The sequence below is a fragment of the Sinocyclocheilus rhinocerous genome, unplaced genomic scaffold (genome assembly GCF_001515625.1).
Source record: "Sinocyclocheilus rhinocerous isolate Xijiao unplaced genomic scaffold, SAMN03320098_v1.1 scaffold1488, whole genome shotgun sequence".
NCBI lineage: Eukaryota > Metazoa > Chordata > Actinopteri > Cypriniformes > Cyprinidae > Sinocyclocheilus > Sinocyclocheilus rhinocerous.
Genome location: NW_015633542.1, coordinates 14,328 through 24,598, shown reverse-complemented (window position 1 = coordinate 24,598; position 10,271 = coordinate 14,328). Strand labels below are relative to the sequence as shown.

The 10,271-nt window shown below is 35.1% G+C and overlaps 1 protein-coding gene across 1 annotated transcript in view; it reads right to left on the bottom strand.

The window, feature by feature from the left end:
• LOC107744344 (TOX high mobility group box family member 2) overlaps window positions 1-10,271 on the bottom strand; it is an 84,112-nt gene that overhangs the window by 72,976 nt on the left and 865 nt on the right. The gene's annotated exons all lie outside the window — the stretch shown is intronic.

Here is a 10,271-nt window from a genome sequence, read left to right as displayed (position 1 = left end):
AGTATACTTTATTCTCATCACACGACCAGCTTCACATGGCGAGTGTGATTGATTTCACGTCTGCAAACGGAAGGTCAAGCGCATTGCATGTGGTTTACAGTTCTGATGCATACTGCACATTTCGACAAATGTCATCCAGTGCATGCAGAACATTAGCATGGTGTGCACAGTATACATACTACGGGACTAGTATGACTAGTATTTGCTCTGTCCTCACACCCTCCACCTGCTCTTATCTCTCTCTGTGCCACGCCAGGCTTTTCTATTACCTGTCTAATTGCACATTCCGCAGTGACAAGAGCTCATTAGTGCTTAATTACACACGTGTTATTTAGTACAAACATCTCCATTTGGGCCCCTTTTGCCGTGTAATTGTTCTGCGGGGACGGCCGTTGAGATGAAGGGCACGTCGGAGAGATTCGTGCCGAGTACGGAAGGCTGGAAGTAGGTCATGTGCCGTAGCAATAAACAAGGAACGCTGCAATAAAATAATATAGTCACACACACACACACACACAAACGCACTCATGCCGAAGCCAGTAATATCCAAAGCTCATGTAATATTTACAGTGCACTAATAAAAAGATGGAAGAGAGAAAAAGACACTTTTGCATTTGAATTTCAGAGAAAGCTGCAGAAAACTATAATACTGCTGGGATTTTGTTCATTTAAATCTGGAAATAAATCCGAAAAGTTTTAGGATTTTGATAAATATATATATATTTCTGACATTTGACATTGGGTTAGGAAACTTAATAATTATCTTAATTATCTTGATATCTTGTTTTAAGGAAATATATATATATATATATATATATATTTTTTTTTTTTCCCATATATTATAAATATTAATACTGAAACATGCTGTGGAAAATCATCTGAGATTACGCTGGAGAACATGATGCTCAAGTTTTGTTCATGAAGCTCCAGTGTATTTTGAGAGATGCATTTATTAGTTTAACTTTTTACTCAGATTGCTGATAGTATAAACTGTTATGAAAAATCTATATTCAAAGAGAAAATGCAGAATGGAAACATATTTCACAAGCAGCCATGAACTTCTGAACCCTACCATTTTTGTAAGTGTTTAAACATGATGCAATAAAGCATCAAGCGATGCAAATAGGAGTTATGGTAAAATACTATAAATGCACAACTAAGAGTGGCTCATGCAACTTTTATAAAACAGCAGCAACAGTGATATGACACAAAGTCCATTTAATAGTTGAAATTATTATTAATAGTTATTAAAAAATCATGTCTAGTCCATTAGTCTAATTGTGGCTGTTTATGGCTGACAAACTTGTGCATTAATGTAGAATATGCATTAGCATTTTAAACAGCCATCAAACGCAGCTCATCCAGTCAGAAATTATAAATCATCCTGGATGCTGATTGGTCAATACAGCATGACCTCTGGTGCCCGATGGCTTAACTGAAACGCTAAATACACCTCGCTTCCGTGCAATTCGATTCAGTTCACTAGAGTCCAATTCACATGTCAGTTTGTTTTGGTTTTGACCTTTCATTCTGTCTCAGTTACTGTAATCTGGCAACAAGCAGCACTGTCCAGGCCAACTTGGACCGAACTATTCAAACAATCCAGTTGTTGCCAGAACAGCGGCTGTAACGACGGCAGCCAGCGGTGCTCGTCTCCTCTCCGGAGAATGAATAATATTCTGGCAGAGCCGAATCTAATAGGCGCTCTCTCTTAGATATTCAGCTGAGAATGGCACTTATGAAATATTAATATCATACAAAAATATGGCAACTCCAGCGCACTCCATCTCTCAAACTCCAGCGTAATTGACTATGCGAGTCTTTCCAAATCAGGCAGCGAGGAAACGAGAGGGAGAAAGAAAGGAAAAACAGAAAGTAGGAATATGTCAGCTTTGCGGCAGAGCGCTTCTCACAAATGAGGACGAATTAAACGTACAGACGTGACAAATGGACGACGGATCTGATGATTACACAAAAACACAAACGCAGCACAACACAATTATTGTGATTGTGTGTCACTAAATTATGATAATTGGATGTGTTTACACATTCAGATCAATTAAAACATTAATAACAAACACTTGAGTCATAAATGGACCACGACGTAAACGCATTCGAATGAAAATATCAATGTTTATTCCCGTCAGACCGTGAAGTGCTAAAACCTCCTCAACCAATTTGTCATGAAAACAAACTAATGCACAGAAACAATACATGTATTTCAATGCACTTCACCGCAGATTTGTAAAAAATAACACATATCAGGCCACGCCCACCGTGTTCTCTGATTGGCTAATCATATGCAAGTCTCAAAGTGTCACAACACATTCACGAGCTGTTATTATGAGTCTTATTTAAAGCTCAAGTATCAGAAAGACATGTTGTGCTGCTCATTTACACAGCATCACATCTTACACAAACACACAGACCACAATTCAAGAACTTTCTTCAAAAAGGCCTTAAAAACTTATTTTAGGTGTGAAAGCTCAGATACAGGGACTCCTAACAAAAGCACTACACTATTACAAAATAAATGGATATGCTTTTTGAAAAAAAATGAAAAATTCAGATTTTTTAAATTAATTAATTAACTTTATTATTTTTTTTATTTTTTTACAATTTATTCATAATTTTAATTTAACCCGAGGCCAATTAGATCTGAGAGATTCAGAAATGATTCATATTCATATGCAAACATTACACTATAAGTACTGTATGTACTATCCATGAGGAAACCAAACGCTTTAAAGACGACACAAAATAACATTCAGAATGATTCTTAATGATACACTTTTGAATTTGAATATTGTGATGAGTCTTGAAAGCACGATCTATTTGTTAATATTATTTTTGTGGCCTCGGTTAGATTAGCAGAAGAGTACATTTACATTTATAAAAGTTATAGAATGTTCAATAAAAATTATGAACATTTTTATATTATTACATTTTTTGCAAAACAATACAATAGAACGCACTGGTGAACTGTGCACAGTAAAATGAAGGACATATATTAAGAGCAGGGTAAACATACTGTCTTTAAGGTATTTATTAAAAGCAGGTGTATGGTTTTAATAGTGATCATCCACTGAAAGCAGTTTATGGTGTTGAGATGCCCATAAATCCGTAATCACATGAGATTATAATCCAGGATTACAGAGATGAGAACTCAATTTGAAAACACCCACAAATTGGCATCAATTGATATTGTGAGTTTGCAGGTCCAAACGACGCCAGCGCTGCTCTCTGGATTACGCATCAAAACCTTACATTGGCACGTATTTAGCAGAGGAGGGAAATTTGAGATCTCATTTGGCTAATCCTGCCGTCTTCAGATGGTTTAGTGTCGACACCTCGCTGCGTGTTTAACGCTTAGCTTACAGGTGAAATGGCAGCAAATGAGGGAAACCACTGCGAAGAAAACTCGTTAATATCTCAATTGCTTCAGATAGGTTTCTATGATATAAATCAAAGGCATACAGATCTCAATAAGAATTCAATAATTTCTCATTAAATGATCTGAGCTGGTATAATCATTCGTTTTATAGCTCTATAATCTTAATGAATGACAAGTATTGGCTCAAAAGTTATAGGAGAAATATTTGAGACATAACTGAGCTATGAATGAGAAACCCTTGAGCAATAACATTTATGACCTTGGTAATAACATGACACCTAAAGATTCAGTAGGAAAAATCACAAATGAGATCCCTTGAAAATCTCAGTTGTTTCTCAGAAACAGTGGAGAGGAAATTATGAAAAGCAGACGTTTGAGATGTTTCTCCTGAGAAAACAACCCAGTAACTTCACGTGTATTAGAAGAGATCTCAACAATATCTCAAACTGTGCTCAGATTTGCCTAAATACCAAAAATCTACCATTAAAAGGCAAAAATCTCTATGTGAACTCGAACATTTCTCATCAAGTGATCTGAGCTGCTCTCCACATTCATTGTATAGCTCTAAATCATTACTGGATGACAACTATTGGCTCATTTATGTCTATTTATTTCTCCTAAAACATTTTAGGAGAAACATCTGAGACAGTTGAGATGTAACTGAGCTTTGAACAAGTAACATCAATGAGATTAAATGAGATTTAAAAAAGCAGATGTTTGAGATGTTTCTCCTGAGAAAACAGAGATCTCATCAATGTCTCAAACTGTTCTCGGATATCAAAAAAATCTACAAGATCTCAATATGAACTCAAACATTTCATGATCTGAGATGCTCATCGCATGCATTTTTATAGCTCTACACTATTACTAGATGACAACTATCATCTAACTTTTTAGGAGAAACATCTGAGACAGTTGAGACATAACTGAGCTATGAATGAGCAACAGCAATGAGATTCAATAATTCAATTCAAATCCAGAAAAGCAGATGTTTGAGATGTTTCTTCTGCGAAAACAACCCTAGTAATCTCACATTTGTCTCAAAAGAGATCTCAACAATGTCTCAAACTGTGCTCAGAGACCAAAAATCTACCAAAAGTCAGAAATCTCAATTTAAACTCAAACAATTCTCAGCTGCTACTGTATAAACATTCCTTCTGGAAAACTAGTGACTCATTTGTGTCTGGTTTTTTTATTCTAGAAATGATTTTAGGAGAAATATCTGAGACCAAGCTGATACTTAAACTCCATTAAATCTCCAGAGCAACAACTTTCTCCCCTGGCACCATGTGAAGAAGGGAGGGAAAGAGACTCACGGTGAGAGAACGAAAGTCGGTTTCAGAGCAATAAACTCTCTGAAAATAACTGTGTGTGTGTGTGTGTGTGTGTGTGTGTCGTTCACCTCCAGAGGAAGCTGAAGGTGTGTTTTTCCCTCTGTCTTTTTTTAGATCGTTCCTCAGAACTCTGGGCATAGTAAAAATATCGTATTTTTCAGTTTTATTTATGAAAGTGTCAAGACTCTGTGAAAGAACTTTAACTGCAGAATAATGAAACACACAAATCCACACCAAATATATATTAGAATAGTTCTATATTTTTATGATAATGCAGTCATTAAAATACCAATGAACTTCCATGACTTTTGCAGGCTTTTGTGAATTCTGGATTAGGATTTTAAAAAATTGTTTTATAGAGAAACTTGCAAAGAGAATTCTGTAGTTGATCAAATATTTTAGAGCTGAAAATAACAAAAAAATTACAGTAACAGTTTGCTTAGTCTTTAAATATAATGCATTATAAAAGTATTTTGAATGCATTAATTATGCCTTGTAAAGTAATGCACCATATAATGCACTGTATGAGCTCATGAATAATTGTAACCACAGTTATAAAACATTATAATAGTTATCTACTCATTGTTACACCTCACTATAATGATTATAATGATTAAATAAAAAAATAAAAAAACTTTAAATAATACTTTAAATATTATAATGCATGTTAGCTTTGGTTACAATTATTTATGAAACCATACATTCAATTATATTTTTTAATAGTTAGTGCTTATTATTACTAAAATATAAAAATATTTAACATTTTAAAATAGGAATACTAAAAAATGGAAAATCTAAAAACATGCAATGAAAATGTTGTTTTAAACACTGTTAAACCATTGTTTTAAAATACCTCACAGTACAATGATGTACGCATATGGTAATCAAATTATATAACATAGTCAGTATTTTCAATGACTTTTCCAAGCCTGAAAATCAGCATTGTACAATTTCTAGGTTAAAAATACCCTAGTATTCCCATAAACACTCAAAACCCATTGTATAATCATGCACTTTGTGTTTTTTTTATTAGTTTCCTTACAAAATATGCTTATTATTACTAAAACATTTAAAAAAAATTAAAATAATAAAATAAATAAAAAACATAAGATGTGTAAATATTATTTTTAACACTACCTAGATGGTATTGTTCAAAGTACCTAATAGTACAGTGATATATGGATATGGAAACCAAAGAGTACCGTGACCTATATACCATCTTTCAAGCAAGGAAAAAAAAATCCATCAACATTTTAAAATTCCCTGTCTTTTTCCTGGCCGTGGGAACAATGATAATGGATAAGATGAGGTAGGATCGGTCAGCGTGAGCTGCTTTGTTAGCACTCCAGCACTGATAAATGATTTACGATGCCGGTTTCTGGAACATCAATACCATCTCGTTTCTAATTAAAAAGAAGCCGCCCACAATATTGCACACAACAGTATCCAGTCGAGCAGGACGACGAGAAGATCATTCCAAAAGAAAAGCTTCTGCAGCAGAGGATTCATGGTGTTTTGGAACAATGTTATTTCCATAGTTTCACACTTTCAGTTAATGTGCTGAGTAGATCAATTGAAAACAAAAGCGGCGGGCGCGCTTTTGAGTGAGTCAGACGTGTTTTACTTTGTTAAATACAGACGTCCTTTCAAGTAACGGAAAGTGAAAAAGGAAACTTAGGTAATACTGAGTCAAATGTGCTCACTTTTGTTAGTGAGTCACTCTTGAGGGTGATTGTGTGTGAACATTTGCAGCATTGCAAACGTAAGAGTATTTGCATCAGTGATGCTCAACTGCAGGAACACTACTGCATGTGCACACGATAAAATCAATGAGTACCATCTAAAGAGGATGCTAAAATGACTGTATGTTCACGTGCATCCCAAACACTTCACTGCATTCAACAAATAACACTCACTGTGTTTTTGCACTATTATCAATAAAAAAGAAAATAAAAAAATGCATACAGCACAGAAATTGCAGTTTCCACATTGGCCATTTTGTTCATTTGTTTCACCAAATTATTAATTAATTAATTATATATATATATATGCCAATGCAAAGAAAAATATCAATAACAATATTTGCATTTAATGACATTCACTAACAAAAACTTTACCAAAAAGTAGTACTGTAGTATTACCATACGTGCTCAAAAACCTTAACCATGCATTTTATGATTTTTTTTATTAGTTAGAGCTTATTATTACTAAAATATTTTAATATTTTAAACAACAAAATAGAAAATGAAATACAAAATAAATAAAAAAAATACTAAAAATATGCCAGTGTGAAGAAAAATAGCACTAACAATATCCACATTAAATGATATTCACTACCAAAAAGTAGTACTGTATTACCATACATGCTCAAAAAACATTGTATAACCATACATTTTATTATATATTTTTATTAGTTAGTGCTTATTATAACTAAAATATTAAAATATTTAACATAATTCAATAGAAAATAAAATACTGATACACTTGACTGTTCGGTTTTGGTTCAAACTTGAAGTTCATTCTTTAGCGTTATGAGTGTGTGTGTGTGTGTGTGTGTGTGTGTGTGTGTGTGGGAAGAAGGTTATGTTGGGTGTGAAGTGTGGCCCTATGAGGACATATAGGGACTCTCAGTTCATCATGTGACCCTCAGAGAACCACAAAGCCACCAGACAGACAGACAGACACTGTCACTCTCAGACAACAGGGGGTGCTAGAGAAAGCCCCGATCTAAACCTAGTGTGCTGCCTACACAGACCACTATGAGCGAATCAAATATGATGAATGCATCAAATGTTTATTATAAATATATTTTTATAGTACGAAAACAATCAATAATCCACTTCATAGTTAATTCAAACTGATTACTTTACCCAGTATGTATGTGCTTTTATTCATTTTAAAGTATTGCGTCATTAGTTTAGGAACACATTAATGTAAAACATATTTGTATTTCTGTCATGACAACTCTCGGAGGGATTGGCATGGTAATGTACATGACAATGTTAATGTATTTGGTCTTGGTGAAATAGATCTGCTACGCTGCTGCTGCTACAGAGCAAGTACCGAGACTTGCTACTGCCAATACATCCACAATATGCTGCTGTGAGCATGTAAGAAATATTGCTGCTGCAAATATAACATACATGAAATAACCCCCATATAGCATACATGAATCACCTCGTAGCAGATCTATACAGGTGGAGCTGGGGAAGGTGGAGGGTTTCTGAAGCAAGCTGCAACTGCTACGCAAGCACTAGTCATATATTTGAATGTTGAGCAGCGAGCTCATTGGCTACTGATACAGGAGAGAACCAATCAGCTGTGCCATGTGATAATGATGTCATTAGGTCAGATTGATTTAGACCTATTGGACTGCGCCATCTAGAGTTTCATGCCAGAACTCTGTATTTGTTGCTACCTATGGCAGATCATTACAAACCGATCACTAGTTAAGATGCTAAAGAATAAAGGCTCGTTCACACAAAAAACGCTAACTATAACCGTTTTGCCGTCTGTCACTTTACATGTTCAAGCTGTTTAAAGTCGGATGGATTCTGATTGGCTGTCAATGTTTTTATCGTTCAACGACTGGAAAAAATAAATCCCACAGTAATTCCAATTATATTTTTAGTCTTTAGTTATCGTTATCGTTGTGGTGTGGATTAGAATTAGAATTAGAATTTTGGCCGTTCATTTACACGACAACAATGTTTTGGGGCCTGAAAATGCAAACTTTTAAAAATGGGTTTCAAAGTGTACATTTTTGAAAACGATATAAATTATCATCTTGTAAACTACAAAACGTAAATTTGTGAAAATGGTGATGTCATGCGTATGCGTATTAGACGTTAAGTCTATAACAGGGGTCGCCAACTGGCGGACTCCGGTCCGAATCCGGACCGCGAGATGTGTCCATCCGGACCGCAAAGCCTTTTGACATGAAATAAATAAATACCAGACGCTATTTTCTAATAAAATATAATTTATATCAAGCACATCAAGGTCAGCTCAGTAGAGCATTGTGGGTCCTTCGGCACCATGGGTTGGTACTATGGTTAACTGTTGCTACAGTCAGACGTGCAGTGAAGAGAGCAGAGAGAGGCACGCAGACAGATGAAACTTTCAGTGAGTGAAAAACAATGGCATTCTCAGAAATTAGGAAAGTTGACAGGTCCTTCAAAACTCTTAAATTTAGTTGTATCAAATTTAAGGCCATAAAAAGTCTTAAATGGTACAAGAAAGTCTTAATTATGATTTCAGGATGTCTTAAATTTGGGGACGGTAAGACAAGAATTGTGATATGGCTTAATGTGACGATTAAACTTCAAAAGGTTATGATTTCATTGAATAAATATGAGCTCTGCATGTTTCAAAGTCAGCTGCTTCTCTGCTTTGTGTACTGCCGTTACCACGGAAACCGCTGTACTGTATTTCTGCCGTTCCAAAAGTGCCACCTGCTGGCAGAGAATGAATGTGCATTTTTAATTAGCTCGTCTGCTGTTTTTGTTCAGACCAATGTGAAAATCAACCCATGTTTTTATGCTGCTAACACGCAAAGTTGTTAAATGTGAACTGGTGGATAGACAAGAAGAAAATGCAATAAAAATGTAAACAATTAAGACAGTAACATATATTTATAAGTTATTTAATGAATATAATTGACTGATAATAATTGTTTAAATTAATAGAATAATTGATACTTTTGACTCAAATGTCTTTTTAAAAATGGTTTAAAGACTTAAATGAGAAGCTTATCATTTTATAAAACTTTGTTTTTGTGAAAACCTGTATCTGAACTGTAAATCATGCTTTTTACAGTCATTTTAATTTAATTTGTGCATGTCTTAAAAAGTCTTAAATATGAGCTTAAAGGGGTGGTTCACTGGGTTTTTTCTAGGCTTGATTGTGTTTATGGGGTGTAGTCTAACATGTGTTAATGCTTAGTTTAAAAAAAACGCATAATTTTTCACATAATTTACCTTCATTCCATACAGCTCTGTCCCTTCTCTGAGAAACGGACTGATCTTTTCCTGTTTTTATGAAGCCCCGCCCTCAGAAATAGGCGATGGGCTCTGATTGGTTAGCTAGCCCAGTGTGTTGTGATTGGCTAAACCGCCTCTAGTGCGCGTCTAAACGTCCCGCCCCTCACCTCAGTGGCATGTGCTCCGAATGTATTGTAAACAACGGCATCGTTAATATCGCTTATCAATTTGAGCCCGATTGAGAAGCAGAGGATATTATTGAAGAGGATCGTGCAGAACCTGTGCAAGCACGGCTTTTAATGGTAGGCCTATGTTTTTTGTTTGTTGTTGTCTCATACTTTTAGATACGCTGTTGTAAATGCTACTGCTTATGTTAGCTTTTAATATCCGTTTTTTCCTGATTAAAGCTTTTATACAGTACAGCAACCGCATGCGCGTCCATGTTTAATGCTTCTCATAGCTATGTGAAAATAAGTGTATAATTGGAACAGTTCATTGTCGGAGCTGAGCTGAATGAGAGAGAGAGAGAGAGAGAGATGCAGAGCTTGTGCAGAGCAGGGG